Source organism: Ranitomeya imitator, chromosome 2 (assembly GCF_032444005.1).
Source record: "Ranitomeya imitator isolate aRanImi1 chromosome 2, aRanImi1.pri, whole genome shotgun sequence".
NCBI lineage: Eukaryota > Metazoa > Chordata > Amphibia > Anura > Dendrobatidae > Ranitomeya > Ranitomeya imitator.
This window is the reverse complement of record NC_091283.1, coordinates 305,827,680-305,851,948: the sequence shown is the minus strand read 5'-3', so window position 1 is coordinate 305,851,948 and position 24,269 is coordinate 305,827,680. Positions and strand designations below refer to the sequence as shown.

Below are 24,269 nucleotides of genomic sequence, written 5' to 3'. Positions count from 1 at the left end.
ATATCTAAAAATCTCATAAACAATTAAATATACTTAAATGTAGGACTACCAACATCAACCACCTGGGTTCGGGTGGGGTAGGAAAAATTCAGGAAATAGTAACAAATGTATTCCTGACACAGTCCCTGTTAGGTGACCCTATAGTAGCTCTCGCCTACCTAACAGCGGAGGTTGGCACCCTAAAGTTCGATGTGGTGCCCCCGCTCCATGTCGACTGTCCCTTCTTGCCCTACTGGGCCCTACCAACTACCCACGCCCAGATCCCAACAACATACACACAAATTGACCAAAAGGTCACACTAACCAAAAACGTGAAAAAAAGTGTAAAAAAGGAGTGAAAAAAAGTGTAACAAAAAACTACTAAAAACAACGCAGCAAAATAGTGCTGCGTAAATGTCCACTAGGTTAATGTACCCCATGGGCTGTACCAACAAATGATCTAGATATTGATCAATAAAAATATTCTATAATATGAATGATGGTAAACGGGTAATAGTCAAGAACCAGAATTTTCAGGGGTACAGTAGAGCACAGATATGCTGTGCTCAGAAACACTCAGAGGTCATAAAATAAAACCTCTAGTATGTATACCAATGTATCACTGTCTTTGTTAGTACGTCATGACCCAAAGGTCATAGAGGCAGACCTATACACAGGACTTATACAAAAAGTACTAGTAAAGAAAAAATGAGAAAGACTAAACAAGATGAAAAAAGTTGTAAATATCTCTATTCGATACCTAATACAGTGTATCTTAAATCCGGAATAGCAGATATACTGGCTCACTCAATAGATGTTCATATGTGCATGCCCACAGAGTCATATATATATAGAGCAATTCAGATGCATGCTATAAAAAATAGCAGTCAAAGAAAAAAATAAGTAAAAAATAAAAAAGAAAACAATAGCAATGCTAGTTATTAATCATTACATTTCACATGAAAACATCTGCTACCTCAAAGTGTCATGTGTAGTGTGTCTCCTACATGATTAGTCAATGCAGTTGGTACACCTGAGGTCAATGCCTCATTATTATCCGATACCTAATCCAATGTATCTCTTATGAGAGCTAATTTGTATGGGTGATTTATAAATTTGCACCCTAGCCCTAGCCCTAATGGGAAAATGGAAATAAATACATTTTTTTAATTTTTCCCTAACTAAGGCTGTGATGAAGGGGGGTTTGATTTACTTTTATAGTGGGTTTTTTAGCGGATTTTTATGATTGGCAGCCGTCCACACTGAAAGACGCTTTTTATTGCAAAAAATATTTTTTGCGTTACCACATTTTGAGAGCTATAATTTTTCCATATTTTGGTCCACAGAGTCATGTGAGGTCTTGTTTTTTGCGGGACGAGTTGACGTTTTTATTGGTAACATTTTCGGGCACGTGACATTTTTTGATCGCTTTTTATTCCGATTTTTGTGAGGCAGAATGACCAAAAACCAGCTATTCATGAATTTCTTTTGGGGGAGGCGTTTATACCGTTCCGCGTTTGGTAAAATTGATAAAGCAGTTTTATTCTTTGGGTCAGTACGATTACAGCGACACCTCATTTATATCTTTTTTTATGTTTTGGCGCTTTTATACGATAAAAACTATTTTATAGAAAAAATAATTATTTTTGCATCGCTTTATTCTCAGGAATATAACTTTTTTATTTTTTTGCTGATGATGCTGTATGGCGGCTCGTTTTTTGCGGGGCAAGATGACGTTTTCAGCGGTACCATGGTTATTTATATCTGTCTTTTTGATCGCGTGTTATTCCACTTTTTGTTCGGCGGTATGATAATAAAGCGTTGTTTTTTGCCTCGTTTTTTTTTTTTCTTACGGTGTTTACTGAAGGGGTTAACTAGTGGGCCAGTTTTATGGGTTGGGTCATTACGGACGCGGCGATACTAAAATGTGTACTTTTATTGTTTTTTTTTATTTAGATGAAGAAATGTATTTATGGGAATAATATATATATTTTTTTTCATTATTTAGGAATATTTTTTTTTTTTTTTACACATTTGGAATTTTTTTTTTTTTTTACTTTTTTATTTTGTCCCAGGGGGGGACATCACAGATCAATGATCTGACAGTTTGCATAGCACTCTGTCAGATCACTGATCTGACTTACAGTGCTGCAGGCTTCACAGTGCCTGCTCTGAGCAGGCTCTGTGAAGCCACCTCCCTCCCTGCAGGACCCGGATCCGCGGCCATCTTGGATCCGGGGCTGGAGCAGGCAGGGAGGGAGGTAAGACCCTCGCAGCAGCGCGATCACATTGCGTTGCTGCGGGGGCTCAGGGAAGCCCGCAGGGAGCCTCCTCCCTGCGGGAAGCTTCCCTATACCGCCGGCACATCGCGATCATCTTTGATCGCGGTGTGCCAGGGGTTAATGTGCCGGGGGCGGTCCGTGACCGCTCCTGGCACATAGTGCCGGATGTCAGCTGCGATAAACAGCTGACACCCGGCCGCGATCGGCGGCGCTCCCCCCGTGAGCGCTGCCTTTCGCATATGACGTACTATCCCGTCGGTGGTCATAGGGGCCCACCCCACCTCGACGGGATAGTGCGTCTAATGTCAGAAAGGGGTTAAATGAGCAGTGAGGGCCAAGTGTGAATTTCTGTACAATAACCGGATGTACAATAACAAATTGTATTGTGGTACTGTGTTAGCCAGAAAAATCGATGTGAATACTTTCTGCCCAATGATGGCAAAAGTATTCTAGGAGTGATACCTTAATTGGCTAACCAGGAAATAATATGTTTGCAGCTTTCAGAGCACAGCGGCTCCTTCTTCAGGCAAGATTACAAATAGATTAATAAGAAAAAAAGCACAACATTTAAGGAATACTACAGTTGGACATTTGTTCAGGGGGTGGGAGGTGTGATGCCTCCTAAAGATAAACCAAGGAAATCAAAATAGGCATTTTGTTACAAATGGAGAGGCAGTGGGATGTTCTTAGTTATCTGGAGTCCGTCTGGGAGGATTATCTCTGGTATTGGGACTTTAACTGAGAATATCTCAGGCTGGGTGGAGAACATTCTGAAACCCTTGGTGAGGCGCACACCCAGCTATATCCAGGACATCACGGATACTCTTTGCAAATTGTCAGCGCTGGGCCCACTTCCAGAGGACACTATACCAGCCACCATGGATGTAGAGTCTCGCTATTCCAACATTCCTCATGAGGATGGAATTGCAGCATGCAAATATTTTCTTCAAAAAGACAATCTAGCCATAGAACCGGCACTGCAATTTATCAGGTTTATGCTCCATCACAACTATTTTTCTTTTGGGAACAATTTATACCAACAGTGTATGGGCAGCGCCATGGGAAGCAAAATGTCCCCACAATGCTAACTTATTTATGGCGAAAGTTAAGGAAGAATTTTTGTCATCTTGCTCTGTTAAACTTCTTGCATACTTTCGCTACATTGATGATCTGCTAATAATCTGGACCAGCTCAAAAGATAATCTACTCACCTTCCGCAATAACTTCAACAAGTACCACCCAACCATCAAGCTTGCCCTCAACTTTTGAAAGATCCAAATACATTTTCTTGACTTGACCATATACATTAAGGACAATGCCATACAAACATCTTACACTATAGCTGGTCCGAATAACTAAAGCAATTGTTACCATCCACCTCTCGTGTCTCCCCTTTTCCCCATAGTTTGTAAGCTTGCGAGCAGGGCCCTCACTCCTCCTGGTATCTGTTTTGAACTGTATTTCTGTTATGCTGTAATGTCTATTGTCTGTACAAGTCCCCTCTATAATTTGTAAAGCGCTGCGGAATATGTTGGCGCTATATAAATAAAATTATTATTATTTATTATTATTATTAAACATCAATTTACCATAAGCCCACAGGACGTCCGGCATATCTTAGATGGAACATCTTTCATCCAAGACACACCAAAAAATCCATCATCTACAGTCAAGCTCTGAGGTATATTCGGATCTGTTCAGACAGTAAAGTAAGGGAACTACAGCTGATATCACTGAGGAACACATTCCTACAACAAGGATACCATCCACTGGTAATAGATGAACAGATCCACAGGGCTACAAGGATCCTAAGAAACTGCCTCCTGGATTACAAACTGAGAGAGGACAACAACCGGGTGCCTCTTGTGGTCACATACAACACCCACATGAGCATCCTAAGGAAAATTGGTGCTGATCTCCAACCCATATTCCACAGAGACCACAAATTGAAAGACATATCCCCAGAACTACCACTTCTCTCCTATAAACGGTCCCCTAACTTAAGGAATTTCCTTGTCAGAATTGTCCTCTCATCACCATCAGTGACTGGCACATTCCCCTGTAACAATAGAAAATGCAAAACTTGATATTACCGACAAATATAGTCCGTGTACCAAACACACATCAGGACTATAAGGTCACGGGTTTCTTTTCATGCACATCCTCTAATGTGGTGTACATGATACAATGTACGAGGTGCCCTGGAAGTTCTATATTGGGGAAACCATGCAAAAACTACAAACTAGGATGAATCTACACAGACACACAATCAGGAATGAAATGGACACGCCTGTGGGAAAACATTTCTCTGGACCTGGACACAGTATGACAGACTTAAAAGTCTTAATACTAAAAGGTCATTTTAAGGATGACAGAGAAAGAAAAATTTGAGAATTCAAACTATTGAAGATGTTCAATTCTTTGACACTAGGACTCAATTTAACACCTGGATTTATGAGTCACTACATGGATACAATTCACACCTCCACCTGACTACTCCAGATAACTAAGAACATCATTCCCACTGCCTTTCCATTTGCAAGAGAATACCTAGTTAGATTTCCTTGATTTATCTTTAGGAGGCACTATCCCTCCCATCCCCTGAACAAATTTTACTACTCTAGTATTCCTTAAATGTTGTGTTTTTTCTTATTAATCTATTTGTAATCTTGCGTGAAGAAGGAGCCACTGTGCTCTGAAAGCTGCAAACATATTATTTTCTGGTTAGCCAATAAAGGTATCACTCCTAGAATACTTTTGTCATCATTGGGCAGAAAGTATTCACATCGATTATACAATAACAGCAGAGTTTCCCTTTATCCTGAAATTTCAATTTCTTTTAGAACCAACTAACATCAAGGAAGATTGTGATAAACTATATAAAAACCACTACACCTCATATATCTCTAAGCTGTGCATGGCTGATGTTTATAATATGCATTTATTCACGGCTGCAGGAGATGTGTTGGCATGGCTTGAGCCCTGGTTTCATGGCTTCACTCCATGTTATAAATGACATTATGTTTTCTCCTTCGCCTCATTGGGGGGGGGACAGACCATGGGTATTATGCTGCTGCCACTAGGAGGACACTATGCAAAAAACAAAGAGATTAGCTCCTCCTCCGCAGTATACACCCTCTGCTGGCTCTACCCTGAACCAGTTGCTTAGTGTCTGTAGGAGGCACTAGGGTCTGGCTTCAGACCCCAACATTATTGTTTTAATTTTTCGCATTTTTACTTTTTAACCTTTTTTTTCTTCTATGAATTCAAGGGGCGACGGGGCCTTTCAAGGTCCCGATCTGCCAAAGTCTTCAACAGGCGGGCACGTGGAGTGTCGTCTCACCGTATCCCCTCCTGCAGCCTCGACACCGGCCTGAGCTCTCCTCAAGGGCGACCAATTCCTTCAATGGGTCTGCTCTCCCCACATCAACAACAGACGGGAACGTGGGGGGTCGCCCCCAAGTACCCCCTTCTGGAGCCAGGTTCTTCAACTGGACATGCCAGCTTGCCTCAACAATCCTGACAAGAAAATTACCTCAGGTAACATGCAGAGGCTTTGCGCGGTGTCCGTGTGGCCCCACTGCACCACCACTGACAGAAAGTGGATGGTTACTGGAGGCTAACAAATCCTCTCCACCTCCCTATCAAAGGGATGGTGGATTGAGGAGATAATCCGTGCAAATGGCGAGTGGTTTTCCATCTGGTGACCTTTGCGGCCTAGGCTACATTGCGCCCTCAGCCGCCCCCTTCATGGCCTCTCAGGCAGGCTCTGACATCGCGGCCTCCGCCATTTACCAGCATACTCACCCCGGACTCAGACCGCAGCGGCCCACGTATTTACCGCGGCGGCCGCCGCCATCACTGTGACGCGGCCACCATTGCAGTGCCACCGCCATCATTGCTGTGACACAGCCGCCATTACTGCAACCGCTCTCGCCGTGCCGCGGCTTCCGCAGCCATTTCCGCGATCAAAAATTTAGTTCCCGGCTTACCGACGGGTTAGGCCTTACTCCACCCACCCAGCTGACTCCGCCCTAATTTCTGGCACCTCTCCCTCTTACGAGAGGTGAAGAAAAAAGAGGGGTGAACACAGTGGAATCTGCATTACGGGCTGCAAAGTTCCTCTTGCCTGCATATGCATAAAGTGCTTCAGTGCACAGATATGGGCATGTGTGATGGGCTAATATTCCCTGCTGCAGACCAACAGAATCATCCACAGGTGCACAGACGGCCCCTCCTTTATATCAGACCACACCAATGGTGTGCCTTGGCAGCACCGCAAGATTCGTTTCTGGCTGCGGACAGCTATTCGTCTGTCACCGCTACGCAGACTGCCGTCTCTGGAGGCACGGACATATGACCTGGGAGCACTGACTGATGGAGCGCACGATTACGCCTTGTGTACTGCGTGTAATGCCCCTTCAGTTTACCTTACGATGAAGGCCCTCTGCCATTCGAGATTCTTCAGACAGAGGCTGACAGTAACAAAGAATGTCCAATTTTCTAGCTAACGTCTCAGTAGTTCGTCCCCCAGGCATTCTGTTTTTTGGTGTACGCGGGCTCCGTTCCAGCTCCTCCGTCTCTGGGGGTTGCAGCGAACATGACTCAGGATATGAGTCTGGTGTGGCCGTATACCCAGACTCGCTAGAGTACCATAAGAACCATACAATGTCAGGAATTAGTCCTTATCTCAATGGGACCTTCAAAAGGACCAAACGTCTTTACACTGAGTTTCTGACATTGGTCAGAGACATAGCAGTCGCCGGACAAATGATTTTCAGGGCTAAGCCATTGAACCACGGTACCCCTTTGTCCACACACTAAAAAGAGAGTGGACGGAGTCTCCAACAATGGATCCTGCTAGTTCCACTGCTTTCTGTTATGCAGTGTTTATTTGTGGAAATTTCCAAAAGATAGGGACCCGATGCCAGTGAATAAGGGTATATATATATACCCCCCTATGGTGGGTTATTTACATCAGCTGTTTTTGGGTTGGTTACAAATTATTGTCGTACATAAGCCTGCATCTTCACTAATTGACCCCCTGGTTACATGCCTTCTGTCAATGTCTGTTATATGGCACGACTTTGTTCTGGTGCTGTATGTCACCTCTAATTACTTGATGTCAATTTTTTAACATGTGATAAATAAAGTATTGAAATTTTATCTGATATTGCTTGACCATGTATCATCTGTTGTTCGGCTATATGTTCTATATTTGATGATAGGTCATATGATGGTCTTATCCATGGGTAATCATGATTGATTGTTATTAATGTATCATGTGGAAAAATACTATAAGTGGTTATGGTTTACCAAATAGCCTAGGCTTGGGATTATGGGTACATGCATCCCTGGATACAGCAGACGACGATGCTCTTATAACCCAAATGCCTTTACCATCAGGGGAGCCTTATGGCTCCGAGAGTGGCGAGCAGATTCCGCTTCCAGTAAATCTCAAATTCCCTTCCTTTCCAGAGTGGGCGTTTATTATGCTACTGGAGGAAAGAGCATCTTCAGTCGGTCCTGTCTAAATCATCAGGTTCACCACAACCTGTCTTACACTAATGCAGGCTGGTCATCCGTCGGGACAGGGATTCACATCCTTTATTCAAGCTCTCCCATTCCTGAAAAAGCAGACCTTTACTGTCCAAACCCAAGGGTACCCCTTCCCACAAGTTTCTCTGCTCAAGGACTCATTGCAGTATCTGAAAGACACTGACAGGGTAGGCATCCATCTACTCCCATTCTTATCAGGTCTGACTAGCGGTCATTCTCGACCATCGGTCAGAAATCTAGTGGTTTCCAGATAAGGACATGGAATTCCTGTCCCCCTCACCAACACATTTCCTCCTGTCCCATCTTTCAAGGACAGAAGGAGCAAGCTCCTACGGAACCATTGTCCCGGTCCCACACACAGACAGGTTCAAACGGTTTTACTCAAACCCGTTCGTGGTTCCAAAGAAGGACGGAACCATGCGTTCCATTGTAGACTTAAAACTGTTGAACAAGTTTGTCAGGGTGCGTATTTTCAAAATGGAATTTTACCATTCTGTTATCACCTCACATTCCAATCCTTCTCAGGCCGACAAGGATGTCTCCGTTTCGGAATCGGAGATAACCACTTTCAGATCACGGCTTTAACCTTCGGCCTCGCCACGGCTCCAAGGCTGTTCTCCAAGGTCAAGGCAGTCGCTATTTCTATACTGCGCACTCGGGGCATGGTGATTCTGCCCTACCTAGGCGACCTCCTTATCAAAGGATCGTCCCTTCAAGGCTGCACAGAGAGTGTCAGCATCACCGCGGAGACACTCATTCATCTAGGTTGGTTAGTGAACCTGAGCAAGTCCTTTCCAGCCCCATCCCAGAGGATCCTCGTTTTTAGGCCTGGAAGCTTCCTGAGGGTTGATAATTCCCCCTTCAAGAAAGACTTCCAAACTTACACAGGAAGCTCGGAAGTTTCCCTTTCCCTGTAGTTTAGAAGGCAGGTCCGGGGAACGATGGTGCTGACAATCCAATCAGTACCGTTCGCTCATCTACATCTCCGTCCTCTGCAGCAGGCATTGCTACCAGCGTGGGACAGATATCCGTCCTCTGGACTGCCTTTTTTTGCCAGTCTCTCCGGATCAGGCGGTCTCCGAGGCAGTGGAAATTGTTGTCCTCATTTATTCGGGCAAAGTACTTCTTCCTGATCCTTCGCGGGTGTTGTCCACCGACGGCAGTCTCCTAGGTTGGAGAGTGATCTTCCGCCACCACACGGCCCTGGGACACTTGCCCCTTTGGAAATCAGGTCTCCTGATCAATTTTCTCGAGATCCAGGCAATCAGACTAGTCCTTCAGCATTTCCGCCGGCTTCTTGACAGTCGTTCCCTCCGGATGCAACCAGTCAACGCCACGGCTGTGACATAAGTCTGTCTTAAGGAGGGCTCAGGAAGCACAGAGCTATGCATGACGTAGTTCACATTCTGCAAGGGGCCGATACAAACCATTTACTGGTTTTCGCAGTTCATGTTCTAGGGGTAGGGAATTGGGCGCTCTTTTCCTCGGCCACTAGGGACTAATCTCAGGACACTGGTCCCTTTCCCAGGAAGCCTTTTCAGCATGTTTGGCAATGCTGGGTAACGTTGCATATAGACCTCATGGCCTCTACGCTAAACGCCAAAGCCCCGGCTTTTCTAGCTCCATTCCGTGACCCAATTGCCCTCTGGTCCGATGACCTGGTGCTTCCATGGCAGCAGTTTCACTTCCATTACTTTTTCTTTGTTTCCGCTAATCCCAAGTGTCATCCAGATGATCAAGGCGGAAGGAATCCCAGTGGTTCTCCACTCCTTGACTTGTGAGGGCACTCAGGAAATACTTTCCCAGGATAGCGTCTTTTCACACATCTGATTGCCTTTTTCCGTGTTTCCAAAGGGACACAGAAAGGGACCTACCTGTTTCTAATCTGCTATAGCAGAGGGATCACTCCAGTGATCCCTGACCCCTACCGTGTCAGAGTTCAGCCTATCCCTGAGAGGATTGAGGCACACTCCACTCGGTTAGTGGAGGCTTCCTGGGCCATTCAGCACCAGGCATTGGCACAGCAAGTGTGCACTGCTGCGGCTGGTCCAGCCTGGACGCAGTTGTTAAGCATCACAGCATTCTTTCGCAAGCTACAGCGGATAGAGCCCTTGGCAGACGGATTCTGCAATCGGCAGTATCACATCTGTAGGGCACACAAGGTTTCAGCTGTCACGCTGTTTCCCACCCGTGGACTGCTTTGGGACGTCCCATGGTCTTGTGTCCCCCAATGAGGCGAAGGAGAAATAGGGATTTTTGTGTACTCACCGTAAAATTATTTTCTCCGAGACGATCATTGGGGGACACAGCACCCACCCTATTAGCCTGTTGGCTTGTGGTTTGTTCTTTGGTTTTTGACATGTTGCTTTATTATTTGCTATTTCTTAGCTCCTACTGCTTTGGCACCGAACTGGTTCAGGGTAGAGCCAGCAGAGGGTGTATACTGCGGAGGAGGAGCTAATCTTTGTTTTTTGCTTAGTGTCCTCCTAGTGGCAGCAGCATAACACCCATGGTCTGTGTCCCCCAATGAGCGTCTCGGAGAAAAGGATTTTACAGTGAGTACACAAAAATCCCTATTTCGATCCTAAGGAATTCAGATTACTGCACAATCTCTCCTGAAATGGGGAGCAATATTATTTTCTCTAATCTTCTGGTCAGGACTCATAGTAGCTTCAATGGTCCGCCATAAATGAATGCAATTCCGGTTTAATGTTGAAGTTCTTCCCTCGTACATACGTTGTTGTTGGGAATGTAACATATATTAAAAAATTATTTTTTTTTACCTGTTCATTCTGTATGATAGTTTAATTGTGGTGGGATTGATCTGCCTGACTTATGTGAGTCTGTAACTCCCTGATAGTCTTAACCCCTTAATCCCATATGACGTACTATCCCATCGAGGTGGGGTGGGCCTTAATTCCCACCGACGGGATAGTACGTCATAGCGATCGGCCGCGCTCACGGGGGGAGCGCGGCCGATCGCGGCCGGGTGTCAGCTGACTATCGCAGCTGACATCCGGCACTATGTGCCAGGAGCGGTCACGGACCGCTCCCGGCACATTAACCCCCGGCACACCGCGATCAAACATGATCGCGGTGTGCCGGCAGTACAGGGAAGCATCGCGCAGGAAGGGGGCTCCCTGCGTGCTTCCCTGAGACGATCGGTACAAGGTGATGTGCTCACCTTGTACCGAGCGTCTTCTCCCTGCAAGCCCCGGATCCAAAATGGCCGCGGGGCTGCATCCGGGTCCTGCAGGGAGTACTTCCGGGTCGACGGCAGGTGCTGGTAAGCCATGCTAAGCCTGCAGCGATGTGAGTGAGATCACCGATCTTACAGAGTGCTGTGCAAACTGTAAGATCGGCGATCTGTGATGTCCCCCCCTGGGACAAAGTAAAAAAGTAAAAAAAAAAAAAAAAAAAAAAAAAAAATTTCCACGTGTGTAAAAAAAAAAAAAAAAAAAAAAAAAAAAATTACTAAATAAATAAATAAAAAATATTATTCCCATAAATACATTTCTTTAAATAATAAAAAAAAAACAGTAAAAGTACACATATTTAGTATCGCCGCGTCCGTAACGACCCAACCTATAAAACTGTCCCACTAGTTAACCCCTTCAGTGAACACCGTAAGGAAAAAAAAAAAAAAAGAGCCAAAAAACAACGCTTTATTATCATACCGCCGAACAAAAAGTGGAATAACACGCGATCAAAAAGACGGATGTAAATAATCATGGTACCGCTGAAAACGTCATCTTGTTCGGCAAAAAACGAGCCGCCACAAAAGCATAATAAGCAAAAAAATAAAAAAGTTATAGTCCTGAGAATAAAGCGATGCCAAAATAATTATTTTTTCTATAAAATAGCTTTTATCGTATAAAAGCGCCAAAACATAAAAAAAATGATATAAATTAGATATCGCTGTAATCGTACTGACCCGAAGAATAAAACTGCTTTATCAATTTTACCAAACGCGGAACGGTATAAACGCCTCCCCCAAAAGAAATTCATGAATAGCTGGTTTTTGGTCATTCTGCCTCACAAAAATCGGAATAAAAAGTGATCAAAAATTGTCACGTGTCCAAAAATGTTACCAATAAAAACGTCATCTCGTCCCGCAAAAAACAAGACCTCAGATGACTCTGTGGACCAAAATATGGAAAAATATGTCTCAAAATGTGGAGACGCAAAAACTTTTTTGCTATAAAAAAGCGTCTTTTAGTGTGTGACAGCTGCCAATCATAAAAATCCGATATAAAAAAACGCTATAAAAGTAAATCAAACCCCACTTCATCACCCCCTTAGTTAGGGAAAAATAATAAAATTAAAAAAATGTATTTATTTCCATTTTCCCATTAGGGTTAGGGCTAGGGTTGGGGCTAGGGTTAGGGCTAGGGTTGGGGCTAGGGCTAGGGTTGGGGTTAGGGTTGGAGCTAAAGTTAGGGTTAGGGTTGGGGCTAAAGTTAGGGTTGGGGCTAAAGTTAGGGTTAGGGTTTGGATTATATTTACGGTTGGGATTAGAATTAGGGGTGTGTCAGGGTTAGGAGTGTGGTTAGGGTTACCGTTGGGATTAGGGTTAGGGGTTTTGTTGGATTAGGGTTTCAGGTAGAATTGGGGAGTTTCCACTGTTCAGGCACATCAGGGGCTCTCCAAACGCGACATGGCGTCCGATCTCAATTCCAGCCAATTCTGCGTTGAAAAAGTAAAACAGTGCTCCTTCCCTTCCGTGCTCTCCGGTGCGCCCAAACGGGTTTACCCCAACATATGGGGTATTAGCGTACTCAGGACAAATTGGACAACAACTTTTGGGGTCCAAGTTCTCTTGTTATCCTTGACAAAATAAAAATGTGGGGGCTAAAAATCATTTTTGTGGGAAAAATAAGATTTTTTATTTTCGCGGCTCTGCGTTGTAAACTGCAGTGAAACACTTGGGGGTTCAAAGTTCTCACAACACATCTAGATAAGTTCCTTGGGAGGTCTAGTTTCCAATATGGGGTCACTTGTGGGGGGGTTTGTACTGTTTGGGTACATCAGGGGCTCTGCAAATGCAACGTGACGCCTGCAGACCAATCCATCTCAGGCTGTATTCCAAATGGCGCTCCTTCCCTTCCGAGCTCTGCCATGCGCCCAAACAGTGCTTCACCCCCCACATATGGGGTATCAGCGTACTCAGGACAAATTGGACAACAACTTTTGGGGTCCAATTTATCCTGTTACCCTTGTGAAAATACAAAACTGGGGGCTAAAAAATCATTTTTGTGAAAAAAAAAAAAAAAAAAGAGTTTTTATTTTCACGGCTCTGCGTTATAAACTGTAGTGAAACACTTGGGGGCTCAAAGCTCTCAAAACACATCTAGATAAGTTCCTTAGGGGCAACACCAGAGTGACCACAAAATAAGTGGTCAACTCAATGAAGCTCACCAATCAAAGAGTCATTAAAATATAACCTTTATTTAAGAGTATATAAAAGATCCAAGTAGCCACATATCAAAATTATTTAAAGGGAGGGTGCCGTGATTTTAGTTTTTGTATTAATAATTATTGATTATATAATCAATTATTTTTAATACAAAAGAAAATGTAGTACTTTAATACTTTTTTATTTATTCATTTTTACTTTTGCCACTGGAGGCCGCCATTTTCATTAGTGTGGGTGTAAGTGTCTGGACACGACACTTGCACACCTCACTTACGGCAGCCATGGGCATAGGAGCGAACGGTCGGGCTCCGACCGCTCCTCCTGCCTCTCAGCTGTGACTTGGGCACGCCCCCTGGGCTGCTACGTCACAGCTGTGAGAGGAGATCGCGGCCATTTTGTTTTTTTCCTCTGTCATCGCACACACAGCTCAGTGTGTGCGATCGTAGCAGGAGCTGCCAGGGAGAAGCTGCTGCTGGGAGCGAGGGTCGGGGTGAGTATCTGCAGCCAGGAGCTGTGATTGCAGTCTGTACTTATTATTACAGCACAGGCTGCAATCACTGCTCACTGCCGACCTGTTCAGAGCAGAGCAGGGAGATCATCACACTGCTCTGCCCTGAACATGACTCAGCACTTCCTGGAAGAGGACTGAAGGTAAGTACAGAGTTTTTATTTTCTTATGCATCTACCACTGCTACCTGTCCCTATATACCACTGCTACCTGTCCCTATATACCACTGCTACTAGCCCCTGTATACCACTGCTACTAGCCCCTATATACCACTGCTACTAGCCCCTATATACCACTGCTACTAGCCCCTATATACCACTGCTACTAGCCCCTATATACCACTGCTACCTGCTCCTATATACCACTGCTACTAGCCCCTATATACCACTGCTACTAGCCCCTATATACCACTGCTACTAGCCCCTATATACCACTGCTACTAGCCCCTATATACCACTGCTACTAGCCCCTATATACCACTGCTACCTGCTCCTATATACCACTGCTACCTGCTCCTATATACCACTGCTACCTGCCCCTATATACCACTGCTACTAGCCCCTATATACCACTGCTACTAGCCCCTATATACCACTGCTACCTGCTCCTATATACCACTGCTACCTGCTCCTATATACCACTGCTACCTGCCCCTATATACCACTGCTACTAGCCCCTATATACCACTGCTACTAGCCCCTATATACCACTGCTACCTGTCCCTATATACCAGTGCTACCTGCCCCTATATACTACTGCTACCTGCTCCTATATACCACTGCTACCTGCTCCTATATACTACTGCTACCTGCTCCTATATACCACTGCTACCTGCTCCTATATACCACTGCTACTAGCCCCTATATACCACTGCTACCAGCCACTATATACCACTGCTACTAGCCCCTATATACCACTGCTACTAGCCCCTATATACCACTGCTACTAGCCCCTATATACCACTGCTACCTGCTCCTATATACCACTGCTACTAGCCCCTATATACCACTGCTACCAGCCACTATATACCACTGCTACTAGCCCCTATATACCACTGCTACTAGCCCCTATATACCACTGCTACTAGCCCCTATATACCACTGCTACTAGCCCCTATATACCACTGCTGCCTGCCTCTATATACCATCTACCACTGCTGCCTGCCTCTATATACCATCTACGACTGCTGCCTGCCTCTATATACCATCTACCACTGCTGCCTGCCTCTATATACCATCTACCACTGCTACCTCTGTCCTGTGTAGCTAATCTAGTCTTGTGTAGCTAATCCTGTCCTGTGTACAGTATCACACAAGATAGGATTAGATACACGGCGCAGCACAGTATCACACAGGACAGGATTAGATACACGGCTCAGCAGTCAGTATCTAATCCTCTCCTATGCATTCCTCTCCCCCCTGTGTGTCTTTCCCCATTGTGGTTTATTATTTTTGTTGTGGGAGATGAGGGAGTCGAGGATTATGCGTTCGGTATGGTATAAAAAAGATTAATAAAGGACTTTATTCTGGCCGAGTCTTTATTTACAATACATGTGAGATCTATGTGGCGGCATTATGGGTGATCTATATGGCGGTATTATGTGAGAAGCATATGGTGGTATGTGAGAACACTGGCGGTATTATGTGTGATCTATATGGTGGTATGTGAGAACACTGGCGGTATTATGTGTGATCTATATGGCGGTATGTGAGAACACTGGCGGTATTATGTGTGATCTATATGGCGGTATGTGAGAACACTGGCGGTATTATGTGTGATCTATATGGCGGTATTATGTGAGAACTGTATGACAGTATTGTGTGATCTATTTGATAGTATTGTGTGTGATCTATATGGCGGTATTATGCGAGAACACTATGGCAGTATTATCTTCAGAAAGCGGACCCATTCTATGGTGGTTCTGGCTGAGCACCTGCACGCGGGTCTGGGGTAATAGAGGGGGCAGCATGACCTCCAGTTAGGTGCAGTCAGGGGAGGGCTGGTTGAGGCAGCTGAAGAGAGGGGTCTCATTTTTATCGTTACTATATGGCTACATTTCCTTCCCAGCGTCACCCCAGACTGCGCCTGTCGCCTCGCTTTCACACATTGCCAGGACAGGATGGAGAAGACAGGATCTGAGGAGGGGAATGGGGTCTGCATGCAAAGTCTGGATCAGACCAGGCCATCAATCCGCAGAAATGTTTCCTGGATTTCTGTGGAGCAGACGGTCCATCCATGTGTATAAAAGACAGCGCTCTATGTACAATCCCTGGCTGCTCCGCGCACTGAACAGGGGGCCCCTATAGACCAGCACACTGCTCTCCTGAAATACTCTGTGCTGCTGTCACCCTGCTCCCTCCACCACATATCTCCCAGAATCCTTGCTGCCTGCCATCCTCGGTGACTGTCTACTTGTCAGTATAAGGCTGCCTTCACACTATCATTATTTGGTCAGTATTTTACCTCAGTATTTGTAGCCAAAACCAGGAGTGGGTGATAAATGCAGAAGTGGTGCATATGTTTCTATTATACTTTTCCTCTATTTGTTCCACTCCTGGTTTTGGCTTACAAATAGAGGTAAAATACTGACCAAATACTGATAGTGTGACGGCAGCCATACTCTGCAGTCACCAACAAAATGGCTGCTCACTGGGTTCCTGAATATCATCCTCTCTAATCCCTTAGCAAACACCCATAAGGAGAGGAGTGACATCACACACGTCAGCAGACTCCGCCCATAATTACTGCAGTGCAGTAATGTGAGCTAGTTGTACACTAGGTTTTTCTGAAATTTCAGCAGCTGCTCCCCCTAGTGTTGAAAAGTGGAAATTCCAAAAATTTTTCAAATTATTTTTCATATTTTACTAAATTATAAACAAATGATAATATTTTTTAAGAAAATGTAATCATTAATTCTTTACATTTTTACAATTTCTGAAAAAAATTTTTTTTTGATGGCACCTTCCCTTTAAACACAAACAATGACCCCATATCAGAGGGGGACATCCACCCACAAGCCAGCACCCATGTATAAAATGAAACAGTCTATAATAGAACTGCCAAGGAAGGCTAACTCGGATATAAAACCCAGGTTGAAACACCTAATACGCATAAGCATACTCTAACTGTGCCCATCGGAGCTCTATTATAATGAGCGCAAAAAAACTGCATCCCAAAAATGCTAAACAGACGGGAACCGTTCCGAGTGCCAGGGAATCGACGTAATGGAAAGCCAGGGTAATATAATTAGCAGCCCATATCTTACCAGGTAAGTGCCCGTATAGTGGATGTCCTCCTCCGGCGCCCCGACGCGCGTTTCGCCCTCTGCTTCTTCACACGCCCCCGGAAGAAGCAGAGGGCGAAACGCGCGTCGGGGCGCCGGAGGAGGACATCCACTATACTGGCACTTACCTGGTAAGATATGGGCTGCTAATTATATTACCCTGGGTTTCCATTACGTCGATTCCCTGGCACTCGGAACGGTTCCCGTCTGTTTAGCATTTTTGGGATGCAGTTTTTTTGCGCTCATAATAGAGCTCCGATGGGCACAGTTAGAGTATGCTTATGCGTATTAGGTGTTTCAACCTGGGTTTTATATATGAGTTAGCCTTCCTTGGCAGTTCTATTATAGACTGTTTCAGTTTATACATGGGTGCTGGCTTGTGGGTGGATGTCCCCCTCTGATATGGGGTCATTGTTTGTGTTTAAATAATTTTGATATGTGGCTACTTGGATCTTTTATATAGTCTTAAATAAAGGTTATATTTTAATGACTCTTTGATTGGTGAGCTTCATTGAGTTGACCACTTATTTTGTGGTCACTCTGGTGTTGTACGTATTGAGAAGTACCAATATTTCTATATCTTGGGACACTTTGGTGATTTAAGTTCCTTAGGGGGTCTACTTTCCAAAATGGTGTCACTTGTGGGAGGTTTCAATGTTTAGGCACATCAGGGGCTCTCCAAACGCAACATGGCGTGCCATCGCAATTCCAGTCAATTTTGCATTGAAAAGTCAAATGGCGCTCCTTCCCTTCCGAGCTCTGCCATGCGCCCAACCAATGGTTTACACCCACATTTGGGGTATCAGCGTACTCAGGACAAATTTCACAACAACTTTTGTGGTCTAATTTCTTCTCTTACCCTTGGGAAAATAAAAAAAATTGGGGCAAAAAGATCATTTTTGTGAAAAAATATGATTTTTTATTTTTATGGCTCTGCATTATAAACTTCTATGAAGCACTTGGTGGGTCAAAGTGCTCACCGCACATCTAGATAAGTTCCTTAAGGGGGTCTACTTTCCAAAATGGTGTCACTTGTGGGGGGTTTCAATGTTTAGGCACATCAGGGGCTCTCCAAACGCAACATGGCGTCCCATCTCAATTCCAGTCAATTTTGCATTGAAAAGTCAAATGGCGCTCCTTTCCTTCCGAGCTCTGCCATGCGCCCAAACAGTGGTTTATCCCCACATATGGGGTATCAACGTATTCAGGACAAATTGTACAACAACTTTTGGGGTCCATTTTCTCCTGTTACCCCTGGTAAAATAAAACAAATTGGATCTGAAATAAATTTTGTGTGAAAAAAAGTTAAATGTTCATTTTTATTTAAACATTCCAAAAATTCCTGTAAAACACCTGAAGGGTTAATAAACTTTTTGAATGTGGTTTTGAGCACCTTCAGGGGTGCAGTTTTTAGAATGGTGTCACACTTGGGTATTTTCTATCATATAGACCCCTCAACATGACTTCAAATGAGATGTGGTCCGTAAAAAAAAAAATGGTGTTGTAAAAATGAGAAATTGCTGGTCAACTTTTAACCCTTAACTCCCTAACAGAAAAAAATTTTGGTTCCAAAATTGTGCTGATGTAAAGTAGACATGTGGGAAATGTTACTTATTAAGTATTTTGCATGACATATCTCTGTGATTTAAGGGTATAAAAATTCAAAGTTGGAAAATTGCGAAATTTTCAAAATTTTCGCCAAATTTCCGTTTTTTTCTCAAATAAACGCAAGTTATATCGAATGAATTTTACCACTATCATGAAGTACAATATGTCACGAGAAAACATTGTCAGAATCGCCAAGATCTGTTGAAGCGTTCCAGAGTTATAACCTCATAAAGGGACAGTGGTCAGAACTGTAAAAATTGGCCCGGTCATTAACGTGCAAACCACGCTCGGGGCTTAAGGGGTTAAAAAAAAAAACATCTTCATCGCCTCTTCGAAATGCCTAAGATCTAAATTTAAAGTGAACCTGTCAGCGGGATTGTGCACAGTAACCTACACATAGTGTCAGGTCAGCGCCGTTATACTGGTTACATTGATACCTGGTGATGAAATCCGTCTTGTGGTTTTTGTTTAATTCTTTTGCAGTTTTCAGGTAATGAGATTCTCATGCTCTATGGCGGGGCTGTGGGCGGGGCTTTATGTGGTGCTCTGCTTACATGTTCATCTGTATTGGCTTATGACAGGTCACTGATCCTTCAGTGACCTGTCCCCCATTTTTACATAATGCATATAATAGTGTTGATATTATAGTTGATCATGCCTATAACATTGTTGCTATTGTGACTCTTAGAAATGTTTTTTACATCCAACAAAATGACACTGACGGCGCCTGCCAGTTGCATCTATCTCTTACTTATAGATGGTACTGCACAGGCGCCGCCATCGCCGGTGACATTTTGCTGGATGTAATTTATTTTCTAAGCCTCACAATAGCCACAATATTATAGGCATTATTAACAATAATATCAATGCTATTATATGCATTATGTAAAAATGGGGGGCAGGTCAGTGAGGGATCAGTTAAGTAAATAAGGCAGCACACTGCAGCGCTAAAACATGCAAACTTGAAAACACGAAATTTGAACTGCATTACTGCACTAGAAATATGAAAAATGAGAGCTTTTAGCGCATAAAAATGGCCAATTTTATGTGTACCTGGTAGCCTCTTTACGGCATCTCTCTTATACCAGGTCCTACGCTTGCCTTCCTCGCTGAGAATAAACGTCTCCATCTGAATGGGTGCATGTGAAACCTCTTCCTAGACTAAAATTCTCTCTCTCTGTGGAGGGGTATTGGACCTGCTGTAATTAAAACACCTGAAAGCTAGGAGGCGGAGTGCACGATCAGAAGGCTAGAGAATACATTTCAAAAACCTGACCTGCACATCCAAACATAGCCGTAAAGAGGCTACCAGGTACACATAAAATTGGCCATTTTTATGCGCTAAAAGCTCTCATTTTTCATATTTCTAGTGCAGTAATGCAGTTCAAATTTCGTGTTTTCAAGTTTGCATGTTTTTGCGCTGCAGTGTGCTGCCTTATTTACTTAACTATATGCGAGTTGGCGACTCTAGGTTCAGCACCTGTTCACACTGTGTCTATGTTTGGATGTGCAGGTCAGGTTTTTGAAATGTATTCTCTAGCCTTCTGATCGTGCACTCCGCCTCCTAGCTTTCAGGTGTTTTAATTACAGCAGGTCCAATACCCCTCCACAGAGAGAGAGAATTTTAGTCTAAGAAGAGGTTTCACATGCACCCATTCAGATGGAGACGTTTATTCTCAGCGAGGAAGGCAAGCGTAGGACCTGGTATAAGAGAGATGCCGTAAAGAGGCTACGAGGTACACATAAAATTGGCCATTTTTATGCGCTAAAAGCTCTCATTTTTCATATTTCTAGTGCAGTAATGCAGTTCAAATTTCGTGTTTTCAAGTTTGCATGTTTTAGCGCTGCAGTGTGCTGCCTTATTTACTTATCTATATGCGAGTTGGCGACTCTAGGTTCAGCACCTGTTCACACTGTGTCTATGTTTGGATGTGCAGGTCAGGTTTTTGAAGTGAGGGATCAGTGACCTGTCATAAGCCAATACAGATGCATATGTAATCAGAGCACCACATCAAGCCCCGCCCACAGCCCCACCCACGGCCCCGCCTTGGTGCAGGAGAATCTCATTACCTGAAAACTACAAATACAGATTAAACAACAACCACAAGACGGATTTCATCGCCAGGTGTCAATTTAATCAGTATAACGTCGCCAACCTGACAGTGTCTGTAGGTTACTGTGCACAATCCTGCTGACAGGTTCACTTTAAGACATCTCAGCTCTGCCCTATTATGCAAAGTTCTTTTTAAATGTGTAATATTTCTTCTTTATACTCATCTTACAGAAAATATTGGCCTTTAGAATCGTTTAGAGTGTGAAGTCACCGAGCCCCATACTCTAATTACACCAGAGAAGATTCACCACTAGCTACTCATTTATTACTGATGAACACTGTTGAGGTTGATCATTTCAGTAAATGTGTTATTGTCTATAGTCACAGTTTTTGATTACAGTACTCAGTGTCAAAAATACTCTGATTTAACGTCTTCCTGCAGCCAGTTTTGTGTTCCAATCAGGCCCCGTTTTTCATATCTGACGTGTCATGTTATGTAGTGATAACTTTGGAATTATTCACAAAGGATAATAGAAAACAAATGGATCTTACAAGTTATTTTCCAACTTTGCACAATACCCTACATACAATTGTACTGTCTGGGCACATGGCAGTGTTCAGAAGGGAAGGAGCACCATGTAACTATTTGAATGTAGATCTAGCTAGAATAGATTGCAGACACAATATATTGGGTCACCTGGCAGCTCAAAAGATATCCACCATGAACATGCTTGGTACTAGCTTCTCTGCTTTCCATATCCCAAGGATTGCCTTGCTCATTGCCCTTTAACACCCTTGCATGTATCTGGACTTACACTGGGACCCCTACGCTTGGACTATGGTGTTACCTGCGATTCTTTGGTATTAGATGGCAAGAAGAATAGTCAGGTAGCTGGGTCAGAACCAGAAGGACAGAATCAGAAGACACATGAGTTGTCAGTAAACGGGCCACGTTCACAACAGGAAGCAAAGCCACAAGCTGAGCACAGAGGACTGAACCAGAGGAGAGCAACGCTGTTTCTGGCAGATTCCTGTCATATGCTTTGAGCTTTAGTAGGGTGTGGTACTTTCCAAATGGCTGAAGTAGGGAGTAGACTACTCCAGCTGGACAGCAGGAACAGATCCTAGAGGAGATTCGACACACCATATGCAGAAGCTCTAATTAGGGTTGATGGAATAGCTTTGGATAAGTGCTTATCCGAATAGCTATAGCGCTTCCCGAATAGCTGCCTCGGTAACCTGGATGCCTGTAGCGCTCCTGATAATGAGTAGTGATGAGCGAGTATACTCGTTGCTCGGGTGGTCTCTGAGTATTTGACTGCTCGCAGATTTAGTTTTTGTTGACTCAGCTGCTTGATTTACAGCTGGTAGCCAGCCTAAGTACATGTGGGGGTTGCCTGGCTGCTAGGGAATCCCCACATGTACTGAGGCTGGCTAAGGCTAGGTTCACATTGCGTCAAGTACATGGCGTCAAACGGATGCGTTAAACGCATGTACAGAAACGGAGCAAAAATATGTGAAATTCGTCGTCACGGTAACGCTAGCGTTAACGCATGTGATCGCGTTTTTTCATTTTGATGTCCGTTTACGAAGTATCCGTTTGTCTGCGTTTGTCACTGTCAATAAAGTTGTTCTTTTTTTTTTTTTTTTTCCCTTTTGTCATTGTCGGGTGTGGGCACAGACTCATTCTCCATTTTGAAAGCATTGAGTGAACTTCTGCTAGCAAGATGTTTGTGTCTGAGCTCGTCAGATTTCGCTTGATGCGGTTGCGACTTCGGCAGAGAAAGCGTAGTTCGCAAAGGAGATATTGGATCCACGAAGTGAATTTCTTGCGGAGTACATATGGTGCCTTTCACACCCTGTATGTGCAGCTTCGGGATCATCCCTTCAAATTCCAACGCTATCTACGGATGTCCATTGAGACCTTTGATGTTCTGCTCTCACATGTGAAGGATGAGATACATCATCATCGCAGCACTTTTCGTGAAAGCATCAGTGCGGAGCAACGTTTAGTAGTGACTGTGAGGTAATTATACATTTTTTTTATCATTCTATTGACAAAGACTAGATCTCGGTATCGTGTGGCCTAATGTTCATTTTGCAATTGTATATTATATTGTCAACTAGCCTTTAGATGATCATTAAAATCCTAATTTTTTTTTTTTGTTTTTGAATGTCAACAGATATCTGGCTACCGGAGAAACTTTTGCGTCACTGCATTACCAGTTTCGACTTGGGAAGTCAACAATTTGTCAACTGGTTCGGGAAACTTGTGATGCCATTTGGAACAACTTGCAACCACTTGTGCTACCAACACCAACATCAGAAATGTGGCTAGCAATTTCCCAACAGTTCGAGGATGTGGCTAATTTCCCCAATTGTATTGGTGCCGTGGACGGAAAGCACATTCGGATTCAGAAACCTGCACATAGTGGTTCCCTCTACTATAACTATAAGAAATACTTTTCTATAGTATTGATGGCGATTGCGGATGCCAGGTACCGTTTTGTTGCTGTGGATATTGGAGCTTATGGCCGGACTAACGATTCCAGAGTATTCAGAGACTCCAACATGGGCCAATGTTTGTACAACCAAAGTTTAAACATACCGTCATCACGACCTCTTCCGGGGACCGAAGGCCCAAGTTTGCCCTATGTTTTAGTTGGTGATGAGGCCTTCCAACTAGGACAAAATCTCCTCAAGCCCTACTCAAGCCGTAGTCTAGACTCCAGCAGGCGCATTTTTAATTATCGCTTGAGCCGGGCTAGACGTTATGTGGAGTGTGCCTTTGGGATTTTGACATTAAAATGGCGGATTTTACTAACCTGCATGCAACTGCAACCAGACAATGTGGACCGTGTTGTGAAGGCATGCATCTGTCTGCACAATTTTGTGGCGAGACATGAACCCCAGTTGGTAGACCCCAATGATTGTGAGTCGAACCTCAGTAGCATTGAATCGACTACAGTTCGTTCTGCATCACAAATAATGAGGATTCGTGATCAATTTGCACACTACTTCACACATGAAGGCCAGGTTCCATGGCAAGACAGACACGTGTGAAAATAATTTAAAGTCTTCCTGATGTCGTGTAAAAAGTTACGTAGTGTAAAAAGTTATGTTGTTTAACCTGATGTCGTGTAAAAAGTTACGTAGTGTAAAAAGTTATGTTGTTTAACCTGATGTCGTGTAAAAAGTTACGTAGTGTAAAAAGTTATGTTGTTTAACCTGATGTCGTGTAAAAAGTTACGTAGTGTAAAAAGTTATGTTGTTTAACCTGATGTCGTGTAAAAAGTTACCTTATGTCGTGTAAAAAGTTAAAGTTAAAGTCATACAAGAATCTGAAATTTGAAACAGTTTACTAAATGTTTTTGTATTTTCCCAACAAACTGTTGGTACACAGGTGTAACATATGATATCCCATAGGGATGAAAAAAAAAAGGAAAATAGAAATTAACAACAAAACCCCCCCCCAAAAAAAAAATTCCAACGCGGTAATTGCACCTGGCTGTGGACAGTGAACTGTACTAAAGACTTTGGTACTGCACGGGAGTATTGTCTGCCCAACTATATGATGGACT

General features: G+C 43.8%; 1 protein-coding gene across 2 annotated transcripts in view; it reads left to right on the top strand.

The window, feature by feature from the left end:
• Positions 1-24,269, top strand: part of LOC138666969 (oocyte zinc finger protein XlCOF8.4-like) — a 56,955-nt gene that overhangs the window by 20,026 nt on the left and 12,660 nt on the right. The window lies entirely within an intron of this gene.